This window comes from Schistocerca gregaria, chromosome 3 (assembly GCF_023897955.1).
Source record: "Schistocerca gregaria isolate iqSchGreg1 chromosome 3, iqSchGreg1.2, whole genome shotgun sequence".
NCBI classification, from domain to species: Eukaryota; Metazoa; Arthropoda; class Insecta; order Orthoptera; family Acrididae; genus Schistocerca; species Schistocerca gregaria.
Genome location: NC_064922.1, coordinates 806,732,358 through 806,745,348, shown reverse-complemented (window position 1 = coordinate 806,745,348; position 12,991 = coordinate 806,732,358). Strand labels below are relative to the sequence as shown.

At 48.6% G+C, this 12,991-nt stretch overlaps 1 protein-coding gene across 5 annotated transcripts in view; it reads right to left on the bottom strand.

Annotated features, from left to right (window-relative positions):
- The window catches only part of LOC126354370 (kazrin), a 903,527-nt gene that overhangs the window by 225,241 nt on the left and 665,295 nt on the right, over positions 1-12,991 (bottom strand). The gene's annotated exons all lie outside the window — the stretch shown is intronic.

Here is a 12,991-nt window from a genome sequence, read left to right as displayed (position 1 = left end):
GTTAGGTTTAAGTAGTTCTAAGTCTAGGGGACTGATGACCTTAGATATTAAGTCCTATAGTGCTTAGAGCCATCTGAACCATCTGAACCAGAGGCGGTTCTGTCGACGATGCTGCAGATGGTGAGCTCCGCCTTAATCTCGCAAGCAAGACTGGCAGTCTGTACCACTTCCGCTAAGCGCGCGAAACCAGAGAGAATTTTCTCCGATCCATAGCGACACACGCCATTGATACTGACGTGGGTCACCATCTGCAATTGGCTGCACCATGTACTCCTCATGGCATCCGGAAACACCCTTTCCACATCAGAAATGACTCCCCCCCCCAGGTATGCACACGGAGTGCGCACTGGGTTCCTTCCCCCCCCCCCCCCCCCCCCCATGGCTGCCATGTTACTAAAGTGCCCCGTTACGGGCGAAAAGCTTTCCCTGGAACAGGGCAAACGACTGCATCCGACTCAGAGACTTCTTCAGCCACAGATAACGCCCGAAACCTGCTCGTCAAACGACCGGGGGAGGCTCCACGATCGGCCCGTCGGAAAGTCTTTCGCTGCCTGCCAGACTCTGGTATGATTCGGTCCGGGTCCGGTGCATCTCCCCGTTGTGGAAGCATCGCTTTAATACGAGGTGCATTCAAGTTCTAAGGCCTCCGATTTTTTTTCTAATTAACTAGTCACTCGAAATCGATGAAACTGGCGTTCCTTCTCGACGTAATCGCCCTGCAGACGTACACATTTTCACAACGCTGACGCCATGATTCCATGGCAGCGGCGAAGTCTTCTTTAGGAGTCTGTTTTGACCACTGGAAAATCGCTGAGGCAATAGGAGCATGGCTGGTGAATGTGCGGCCACGGAGAGTGTCTTTCATTGTTGGAAAAAGCCAAAAGTCACTAGGAGCCAGGTCAGGTGAGTAGGGAGCTTGAGGAATCACTTCAAAGTTGTTATCACGAAGAAACTGTTGCGTAACGTTAGCTCGATGTGCGGGTGCGTTGTCTTGGTGAAACAGCACACGCGCAGCCCTTCCTGGACGTTTTTGTTGCAGTGCAGGAAGGAATTTGTTCTTCAAAACATTTTCGTAGGATGCATTTGTTACCGTAGTGCCCTTTGGAACGCAATGGGTAAGGATTACGCCCTCGCTGTCCAAGAACATGGACACCATCATTTTTTCAGCACTGGCGGTTACCCGTAATTTTTTTGGTGGCGGTGAATCTGTGTGCTTCTATTGAGCTGACTGGCGATATGTTTCTGGATTGAAAAATGGCGTCCACGTCTCATCCATTGTCACAACCGACGAAAAGAAAGTCCCATTCATGCTGTTGTTGCGCGTCAACATTGCTAGGCAACATGCCACATTGGCAGCCATGTGGTCATTCGTCAGCATTCGTAGCACCCACCTGGATGACACTTTTCGCATTTTCAGGTCGTCATGCAGGATTGTGTGCACAGAACCCACAGAAATGCCAACTCTGGAAACGATCTGTTCAACAGTCATTCGGCGATCCCCTCAAAAAATTCTCTCCACTTTCTCGATCATGTCGTCAGACCGGCTTGTGCGAGCCCGAGGTTGTTTCGGTTTGTTGTCACATGATGTTCTGCCTTCATTAAACTGTCGCACCCACGAACGCACTTTCGACATATCCATAACTCCATCACCACATGTCTCCTTCTACTGTCGATGAATTTCAATTGGTTTCACACCACGCAAATTCAGAAAACGAATGATTGCACGCTGTTCAAGTAAGGAAAACGTCACCATTTTAAGTATTTGAAACAGTTATCATTCTAGCCACTGGCGGTAAAATTCCATCTGCGGTACGGTGCTGCCATCTCTGGGACGTATTGCCAATGAACGCGGCCTCATTTTAAAACAATGCGCATGTTTCTATCTCTTTCCAGTCCGGAAAAAAAAAAATCGTAGGCCTTAGAACTTGAATACACCTCGTACACAAGGCTGTCGGGGTGGGTGTAAGACAAAGACTGGAGAATATCCAATAAATAATTAAAGACGCTGGGTGTATATGCTACTCTGAGGTGTATAGATTTTTACAGGAGAGGAAGTAATGGCGGGCGGCATCAAATCAGTCAGAAACCTATAGGAAAAAAAGTTATCTTAGAAGTACAGTAAATCTACACAGCATTCGAAAATATGGATGAGATTCGAATTCTGCTTCAGCACTTTCTTGTTTTTCTGTGCGAGTTTTGCGGCTTATTGAGGGTGGACTTCTTTAGTGCGAAGAGGCCCCAGAGCAGAGCGTGGGGAGATTAGCCAGCTGGAGGTGGTGTTGGGGATAAGTTTAAAGGATTTCACTGAGGGTTAATTGACACCAAAAAACTGCATTTATTTCCATGAAAATTTGGAGGTGGTGTTTTATATGCATTCTTTACCTTTTGTTCTGCTACAGTTCCTCAACAGAAGGAAATGACAAGTAGGGCATCGTAGGTTACTTCTGTAGCTAGGTGTTGTGACGCAAGGACACAAATGCATTATGCAAGGACCAGTATTCAACTAGTTGACAATGCAGAAGTCGCCAGACAGAGCTTCTGAAAGGAGAAGTCGTGACGTCGTTACTGCGCCGCCATGGCTGTGGAGTTGCTGATATGACAGAAGAACTGCAGCATGATGACATTTTTGTTCAATGGTGAGCCTCGCAAATCTGGCTTAGAGGTCAAAACCGCTAGTCAAAATGTTTGTTAACATTTTTGGGAACAGCGATCTTGTAAACCTTATAATCAGGTATCATTTGAAGATACGATCTATCTAAAAGTGAATAATTATAAAAGATAGTGCATGCAGGAAGGAGCAGATTGTTACAAATAGTGAGTAATGTAATAAGATTATTGAAAAACTATTTCTCTTTATTCTTGTAACACCATCTGTCGGCAATCATTTATTTAACTGCTATAAAATATTCAGAGCATCGGCTATTTAATCAATGCTGTTCTACAGATCGGAGCGTGCAATGTCACATCTCTTAATCGGACAATAAAGTTAGAAAATTTAAAAAAAGGAAAAGGATAGGTTAAAGGAAGATATAGTGAGAATTAGTGAAGTTCGCTGGTGATATGTGGCGCCGCGGGTGCCAGTCGCTTCTTTGTAACGATGTAACAACTCGGCGATCGACTCTGCATCGCGTGGCCGCGGTTTTCCTCTTTGGTCGATTTTCGGATAGTTAAGCTCACCTCGCTGTGGGGAGATGGCTGGTTTTAGTCGGTTGGTTGGGGGTCCAGTGTGCTGTCTGGTTGCCGGCGGTCGCTCTTTGCGCATGCTCTGCCTCATTCTGTCACATGGAATTAATCTAAAATAATTATCATCTATGATAATTATGCAGTACTTAAAACGGGTGCTGCACTATATGAAACTTAGTGGAACAAAGGCGCACTCTTCAGGCCTGAAATTGCTATCTGCAGAGGTCATTGTCATGGCCAGCAAGTTTCACGGATAGTTATCATGGACGCCAAATGTTACCATAACGTCTGAGGTCGATCGAAGCTGTCAAAGATAATCAGAATGATATCTTGAAATGGCGCCAGCACAATTTTTACTATAGGTTACCAGCAAAAAGCTACTCGTACTCGTAATGCAGACCTATTTTACAAGAAAACAATACTACCAAGCCAATAAAATAAAATTACGTCAACACATAAAATCTGAGACTAAAATAGCGTCTAACCATTAACAAAACTGGAGTGCTTGTCATATTGTTTAAAACAGCATTATTTTTTTTCACAAAACAAAACAATATACTCGGAAGCCCACAGACAGTATTTGTCGACAAATTACGTAAGCTTATAAAATTTGGTGATAAAAGAGCATATGGTCAAATAATAAAACTGGAAAAAAGGCGTAGAGTTGTCACTCACGTCAACATTTTGTTAATAAATCCGTGGCAACATGATAATACGTATCTATCAGCTACAAAGATTTTAGTTTACAAAATGAAAATACCAGTGCAACAAAGGTAAAACAGAAAACAGTCTGTTTAACTGACGTCTTCAAATAATTCGAAGAAAGCTTTTTTAGGGTAATTTACATGTTCATTCAACAGGATTGACGAACTATTTTTGAAATGCACAAAGATTTCTAACTCTTCAACAGTGTTCAGGAGTAAACCTTTTGGATTTTCGCCATCTAAACTGTTTTTCCAGTGATTTTTAAACGGCTGTTGTTCCAGAAACTGGATCCGGGGCAGTAAGTAGTGTAAAGTTCACACTAGTTACTGCCCACCATCCATGTGGAGCACGTGTTGGTCTAATCGCGGAATTCTAGACTGAGCAACACACAACTGATTTCATCAAACTGCACAGGCCTGAAGATGGCGTTGACGCAATGTCGAAACTAGTAGCGAAGTAAATACAAAATGTTAAGTACAGCTGGAGGAATTTCATTTTTGATAAAAATACACTCCTGGAAATTGAAATAAGAACACCGTGAATTCATTGTCCCAGGAAGAGGAAACTTTATTGACACATTCCTGGGGTCAGATACATCACATGATCACACTGACAGAACCACAGGCACATAGACACAGGCAACAGAGCATGCACAATGTCGGCACTAGTACAGTGTATATCCACTCTTCGCAGCAATGCAGGCTGCTATTCTCCCATGGAGACGATCGTAGAGATGCTGGATGTAGTCCTGTGGAACGGCTTGCCATGCCATTTCCACCTGGCGCCTCAGTTGGACCAGCGTTCGTGCTGGACGTGCAGACCGCGTGAGACGACGCTTCATCCAGTCCCAAACATGCTCAATGGGGGACAGATCCGGAGATCTTGCTGGCCAGGGTAGTTGACTTACACCTTCTAGAGCACGTTGGGTGGCACGGGATACATGCGGACGTGCATTGTCGTGTTGGAACAGCAAGTTCCCTTGCCGGTCTAGGAATGGTAGAACGATGGGTTCGATGACGGTTTGGATGTACCGTGCACTATTCAGTGTCCCCTCGACGATTACCAGAGGTGTACGGCCAGTGTAGGCGATCGCTCCCCACACCATGATGGCGGGTGTTGGCCCTGTGTACCTCGGTCGTATGCAGTCCTGATTGTGGCGCTCACCTGCACGGCGCCAAACACGCATACGACCATCATTGGCACCAAGGCAGAAGCGACTCTCATCGCTGAAGACGACACGTCTCAATTCGTCCCTCCATTCACGCCTGTCGCGACACCACTGGAGGCGGGCTGCACGATGTTGGGGCGTGGGCGGAAGACGGCCTGACGGTGAGCGGGACCGTAGCCCAGCTTCATGGAGACGGTTGCGAATGGTCCTCACCGATACCCCAGGAGCAACAGTGTGCCTAATTTGCTGGTAAGTAGCGGTGCGGTCCCCTACGGCACTGCGTAGGATCCTACGGTCTTGGCGTGCATCCGTGCGTCGCTGCGGTCCGGTCCCAGGTCGACGGGCACGTGCACCTTCCGCCGACCACTGGCGACAACATCGATGTACTGTGGAGACCTCACGCCCCACGTGTTGAGCAATTCGGCGGTACGTCCACCCGGCCTCCCGCATACCCACTATACGCCCTCGCTCAAAGTCCGTCAACTGCGCATACGGTTCACGTCCACGCTGTCGCGGCATGCTACCAGTGTTAAAGACTGCGATGGAGCTCCGTATGCCACGGAAAACTGGCTGACACTGACGGCGGCGGTGCACAAATGCTGCGCAACTAGCGCCATTCGACAGCCAACACCGCGGTTCCTGGTGTGTCCGCTGTGCCGTGCGTGTGATCGTTGCTTGTACAGCCCTCTCGCAGTGTCCGGAGCAAGTATGGAGGGTCTGACACACCGGTGTCAATGTGTTCTTTTTTCCATTTCCAGGAGTGTACTTTCGGAACGTCCTTGGGTAACTTGATAGCTACAGGGCTTTTAACCCTTTAACTGCTCTGGACGTGCTAAAGCGCGACTTTGTACCTGCCCCTGCGTGCTCTGAATGTGTTTACGCTCGCCACCGGCCCTTCTACCGCGTACTCTGAACGTGTTGCGGCACCTGTGTGCTCCTCAATTGGGGACAACCATTAACACAGGTACCAGGATTAGGCGGCCTCGACGGTTCGCTCGACCCTGCTAGACGGGTGCACGGCTGCAGCCGCCAAAGGATTAATTATCGTTTTAGGAGTTGTGCGATGCTCGCGCGTCAAAGCAAGGCTGACGGTCCGTTTCTTTACCCGTGTAGCATTGGGGAGAATTAATCGGGGCTCGCCATGAAACGTTTCCGATTAAGTCTGCGGAGGAGTACGTCACGTTCTTCGTCTCGCGCACCGCACTCAGCCAAGAGGGCGTGCATTCTGGCGTGGTGCGAATGTCACGTGGCGTGGCGCTGCGGAAGCTTCTACGACAGCCGAAACGAACATTTCGGAGTTATACATCTTTACATCTGCATCTACATCCGTACTCCGGAAGCCACCAGACGGGGTGTGGCGGAGGGAACCTTGAGTACCTCTACCGGTTCTCCTTTCTATTCAAGTCTCGTATTGTTCGTGGAAGGAAGGATTGTCGGTGTGCCTCTGTGTGGGCTCTAATCTCTCTGATTTTATCCTCATGGTCTCTTCGCGAGATATACGTAGAAGGGTGCAATATACTGCTTGACCCCTCGGTGAAGGTATGTTCTCGAAACTTCAACAAAAGCCCGTGCCGAGCTAGTGAGTGTCTCTCCTGCAGAGTCTTCCACTGGGGTTTATCTACCATCTCCGTAACGCTTTCGCGATTACTAAATGGTCCTTTAACGAAGCGCTCTGCTCTCCGTTGGATCTTCTCTATCTCTTCTATCAACCCTATCTGGTACGGATCCCACACTGCTGAGCAGTATTCAAGCACTGGGCGAACAAGCGTACTGTAACCTACTTCCTTTGTTTTCGGACTGCATTTCCTTAGGATTCTTCCAATGAATCTCAGTGTGGCATCTGCTTTACCGACGATCAACTTTATATGATCATTCCATTTTAAATCACTCCTAATGCGTACTCCCAGATAATTTATGGAATTAACTGCTTCCAGTTGCTGACCTGCTATATTGTAGCTAAATGGTAAGGGATCTTTCTTTCTATGTATTCGCAGCACATTACACTTGTCTACATTGAAATTCAATTGCCATTCCCTGCACCATGCGTCAATTCGCTGCAGGTCCTCCTGCATTTCAGTACCAATTTCCATTGTTAAAACCTCTCGATACACCACAGCATCATCTGCAAAAAGCCTCAGTGAACTTCCGATGTCATCCACAAGGTCATTTATGTATAGTGTGAATAGGAACGGTCCTACGACACTCCCCTACGGCACACCTGTAATCACTCTTACTTCGGAAGACTTTCTGTTATCTAGGAACTCTTCAATCCAATCGCACAATTGATCTGATAGTCCATATGCTCTTACTTTGTTCATTAAACGACTGTGGGGAACTGTATCGAACGCCTTGTGGAAGTCAAGAAACACGACATCAACCTGGGAACCCGTGTCTATGTCCCTCTGAGTCTCGTGGACGAATAGCGTGATCTGGGTTTCACACGATCGTCCTACCCATGCTGATTGCTACAGAGTAGACTTCTAGTTTCCGGAAAAGTCATTATACTCGAACATAACATGTGTTCCAAAATTCTACAACTGATAGATGTTAGAGATATAGGTCTATAGTTCTGCACATCTGTTCGACGTCCCTTCTTGAAAACGGGGATGACCTGTGCTCTTTTCGAATCCTTTGGAACGCTACGCTCTTCTAGAGACGTACGGTACACCGCTGCAAGAAGGGGGGCAAGTTCCTTCGCGTACTCTGTGTAAAATCGAACTGGTATCCCATCAGGTGCAGCGGCCTTTCCTCTTTTGAGCGATTTTAACTGTTTCTGTATCCCTCTGTCGTCTGTTTCGATATCTACCATTTTGTCATATGTGCGACAATCTAGAGAAGTTTCGGTTCCTAGGCAGACGTCGTCATAAGAAGCTGCTCGGCGTGTTTCTAACAAAACGGTCAGCTTCCGGCAAGGGCGCGACCGCGGTTGCAGCAGAGCAGATAGGCGCCCCGGGCACGAAGACGACCTGTAGGGCCGTGGTCGTGGCCGGCAGCGGCTGGCTGTGGCACACGCCGCTGTCGTCATCCGCTGAGGGAAATACGGCGGCGCGGGGGCGTTCGCTGGCCGGGATCGTGACGCCGCTCCGCCCTAAATTTCCCGCTGCAGACGTTCCATCCTCCGCTGGGGGCTGTAAACTGACGACTGAGTCATAAATACGGCAGCCAGACGCCACGCAGAGCTGATTCGCTCGTGTGCGCCTCGGCGGGGGGGCAGGCCACGCGCGTAGTAGATACCTGCTCCCTTCTCACTGCCTTATAAAGGTGGTTGACGCTGGACCCCAACGGAACGGAGCAAAAGACGACCTCAAATTGCGGTGTGTGTTACAGCAAACGCTTAGCTCTGGACCAAACGGTGAAATTGAAGATGTGAAATACCACCTGTGATAGATGATGCGGCATGTACCAACAGAGTCAAGAAACTAGCAGCGACAGATTTTATTAATGTCGAAGCAACGGTTATATCGTAAATTTTCCACACAGCTAAGAATTGAAAGAATAGTAAAAGTGCCATCCGAACACACACACACACACACACACACACACACACACACAAGTCTAGAAAGTAAGTTCCGATCGGTCGTAAAATGGAAACTGCAATGAAAACCAGAAACGTTTTATTTGCAATAGTTAGGCACACCTTCCAACTACTTCTCTACATAGTCGCCACTCCAACTTCGAGTTTTGTCGTAGTGTTGTACAACTTTCCAAAAATGAAATGACCATACGGCATTGTGGGCCGGGAGTCCCCCACTCGGGAAGTCCGGCTGCCGAGGGCTAGTGCTTATTGCATTCGACGACGCATTGGGCGACGTGCGCATCGGAGATGGGGATGAAATGATGATGAGGACAACACAACACCCAGTCCCTGAGTTGAGCAAATCTCCTGCACCAGCCGGGAATCGAACCCGGGCCCCTTGGCGTGGCATTCCGCCGCGCTGACCACTCAGCTAATGGGGACGGACATCAAGTTTCCAATATCCTCGACACAGAACGCAGCTGCCTGCGCTTTTGCCAGTTATCTACACTGGTTTTGCAGCTCGCTGTATGTGGAAAAATTTTGTCTTCTCAGCCAGCGGTTCTTGTGAGCAGAGATGAGACCCAGGGGAGCCAATTACGGACTGTAGTGTGGGTGACCGAACACTGCTCATCGGAAACGCTGCATCGGCGTCGTCACTGCCCCTGCAGTGTGCAGCCGAGAATTGGTATGAAGAAGGAACTGTTCAACAGTTGTGTTATGTGGGCTGCATGAAACAGGCGAAATCTCTAACCAGGCGCTGATACTTGGCGGGGGACGCTATTCCCTACGCATCTTTACGTGCTCACTGTTCACTCAAAACTCAAAAGAGCGAAGCGACACGATCGAAGGGCATACTAGAGACACTGTCCCAACACATCTGTGCAAAGCTTTACCGGATTTTCCCATTTCCCAGTGGTTTCCATTTCGCGACGGATCGGAACTTTCTTTGGTCCATTGATCGTGACAAGGCCAAATATCTCACGAAATAAGCGTCAAACGAAAAAACTACAAAGAACGAAATTGTCAAGCTTGAAGGGGGAAACCAGATGGCGCTATGGTTGGCCCACTAGATGGCGCTGCCATAGGTCAAACGGATATCAACTGCATTTTTTAAAATAGAAACCCCCATCTGGTTTCCCCCTTCAAGCTAGACGAATTTCGTTCTTTGTAGTTTTTCGTTTGACGCTTATTTGGTGAGATACACTCCTGGAAATTGAAATAAGAACACCGTGAATTCATTGTCCCAGGAAGGGGAAACTTTATTGACACATTCCTGGGGTCAGATACATCACATGATCACACTGACAGAACCACAGGCACATAGACACAGGCAACAGAGCATGCACAATGTCGGCACTAGTACAGTGTATATCCACCTTTCGCAGCAATGCAGGCTATTCTCCTATGGAGACGATCGTAGACATGCTGGATGTAGTCCTGTGGAACGGCTTGCCATACCATTTCCACCTGGCGCCTCAGTTGGACCAGCGTTCGTGCTGGACGTGCAGACCGCGTGAGACGACGCTTCATCCAGTCCCAAACATGCTCAATGGGGGACAGATCCGGAGATCTTGCTGGCCAGGGTAGTTGACTTACACGTTCTAGAGCACGTTGGGTGGCACGGGATACATGCGGACGTGCATTGTCCTGTTGGAACAGCAAGTTCCCTTGCCGGTCTAGGAATGGTAGAACGATGGGTTCGATGACGGTTTGGATATACCGTGCACTATTCAGTGTCCCCTCGACGATAACCAGAGGTGTACGGCCAGTGTAGGAGATCGCTCCCCACACCATGATGCCGGGTGTTGGCCCTGTGTGCCTCGGTCGTACGCAGTCCTGATTGTGGCGCTCACCTGCACGGCGCCAAACACGCATACGACCATCATTGGCACCAAGGCAGAAGCGACTCTCATCGCTGAAGACGACACGTCTCCATTCGTCCCTCCATTCACGCCTGTCGCGACACCACTGGGGGCGGGCTGCACGATGTTGGGGCGTGAGCGGAAGACTGCCTAATGGTGTGCGGGACCGTAGCCCAGCTTCATGGAGACGGTTGCGAATGGTCCTCGCCGATACCCCAGGAGCAACAGTGTCCTTAATTTGCTGGGAAGTGTCGGTGCGGTCCCCTACGGCACTGCATAGGATCCTACGGTCTTGGCGTGCACCCGTGCGTCGCTGCGGTCCGGTCCCAGGTCGACGGCCACGTGCACCTTACGCCGACCACTGGCGACAACATCGATGTACTGTGGAGACCTCACGCCCCACGTGTTGAGCAATTCGGCGGTACGTCCACCCGGCCTCCCGCATGCCCACTATACGATCTCGCTCAAAGTCCGTCATCTGCACATACGGTTCACGTCCACGCTGTCGCGGCATGCTACCAGTGTTAAAGACTGCGATGGAGCTCCGTATGCCGCGGCAAACTGGCTGACAATGACGGCGGCGGTGCACAAATGCTGCGCAGCTAGCGCCATTCGACGGCCAACACCGCGGTTCCTGGTGTGTGCGCTGTGCCGTGCGTGTGATCATTGCTTGTACAGCCCTCTCGCAGTGTCCGGAGCAAGTATGGTGGGTCTGACACACCGGTGTCAATGTGTTCTTTTTTCCATTTCCAGGAGTGTATTTGGGCCGGTCACTATCAATGGACCACCCTGTATAGTGTGTGTTCTTTCGGACTTTCTCGAAAGAAGAGACACCACACACACACACACACACACACACACACACATAAATGCGAGACGGCCAATGATCTCTTCAGTGCAGTGCAAACCAGGCTTTGCGAAATTCCGCGAGTAATGAGGATAAAGGGCATAAGGAACTACATTAGTGATGCGTGGGTAAGTTGAGAATTTGGGTCTGCTAGGGTGTGCTAGGTGGTGCCCTGACCACTGTGTCCGGATGGCTCAGTGGTCGGAGCATTGGTCTAGTAAGCAGGAGACCCAGGTTGGATTCTCGGTACGGCACAAATTTTCGACTTTCCTCATTGATTTCCATCAATGACCGCTTGCAGCCAATGTCTGTAACGTGTTGGCTGATGCTTTCACGGTGGTCTACTCGTAGAAATAGTTCTCGTGAGAGACATCGGACATCGTTGTGAAAGCTACACACTATTTCATCGGCGCAACCAACCACAAATGACCACACACACACCTGCAGTGTTGGGGGGGGGGGGGGATAAGTAGCTGTGAGATATGTAAACAGGTTGAGGAAAGTTCTAACTGGTATGTGAGACATCCTCGGATGACAGTTCAAAACACAGCCTATGGACAGCTGGGATGGGGTTTTGTCGGCTTTTGGCACACAGCTCTGTATCTGTATGTAAGTTTCGTAGCAGCGTCCAAACCGTTGTCCGGGAAACTCCGATATCTATCATGTAGTGGTGATAGGACATACAGCTTTGCAGGTTCCTGTTTCCTTCACGGCCTCAGGCTTATGACATGCTTGGAATGACAATACGTGTGGACTGCACAGGTTGTTGTATGAACCCCAGTCTAAATACGCCCATTTCATCCTGAGCGTCTTAATTACACGCGTATCGTATCTGACTTGAAGAACGAAACAAATGACAGAAGTTAATTAACATATCACATTAACATAACAAAATAACGAATGTGCAACGAAAAGCTCGAAGTCCAGTGGTGTACCCATCGACAAACTGCCGATATCGTAAGGCAAGTCAGCGACCAATTGACAAAGCAGCACCACATCAAAGCTACATTGTTCGACGTCGGTTGCGCTCGTCCTGTATTTATCAGTGACCAATAATTATTGTCCTGTAGTACATTTCATCACTGTTGTATCAGTAGTGTATGAACGGCCGAGCAAATTCTTCTTCTACTTGCAATAAAAAATCCTCACGAACTTGAAGAAAGAGGATTTCGTAGAAGTGTGGAATTTCGAGCATTTAGAAGGGTAAAAGAGGTAAAAGTTATTTGCTACAATATCATTAGAGATTGAGGTCTATCTCAGGTGGAAAAAAAAACAACCACAGGAACCGTCCCGGAATTTGCCTTATCTAAGGCGCCAACGAAACATTTATCTGGATGGCCGAGACGGGAACTGAACCACTCTTCTGTGTCATAACCATTGTTCCATTGTACTTTGTTAATTGTTTTGGAATAACTCTCGGTTTCCAGTTGAAGTAAAATTAAAATAGTTAACAAACGTACAGAGAGGGAAACATTCGACCTCTACTTTTTGTGATGCAGCGTGGATGCTCAACATTTCGCCGTCTATTCCTGGTTTCGCCGTCGTTCAGTAGCTTTTCATGGATGCTAACGACAGTAGCTATCGAACGAACGAACAGCTTCGCTGCTCCCTAGATGGTCGTTTCCAGGAGCCGTGCTATAACAATCTGCCCTCTGTAGAAGTCGCTTATGTCACCGAGTTTCTGCGTTTGCGGCACGTCTAATCGCTAG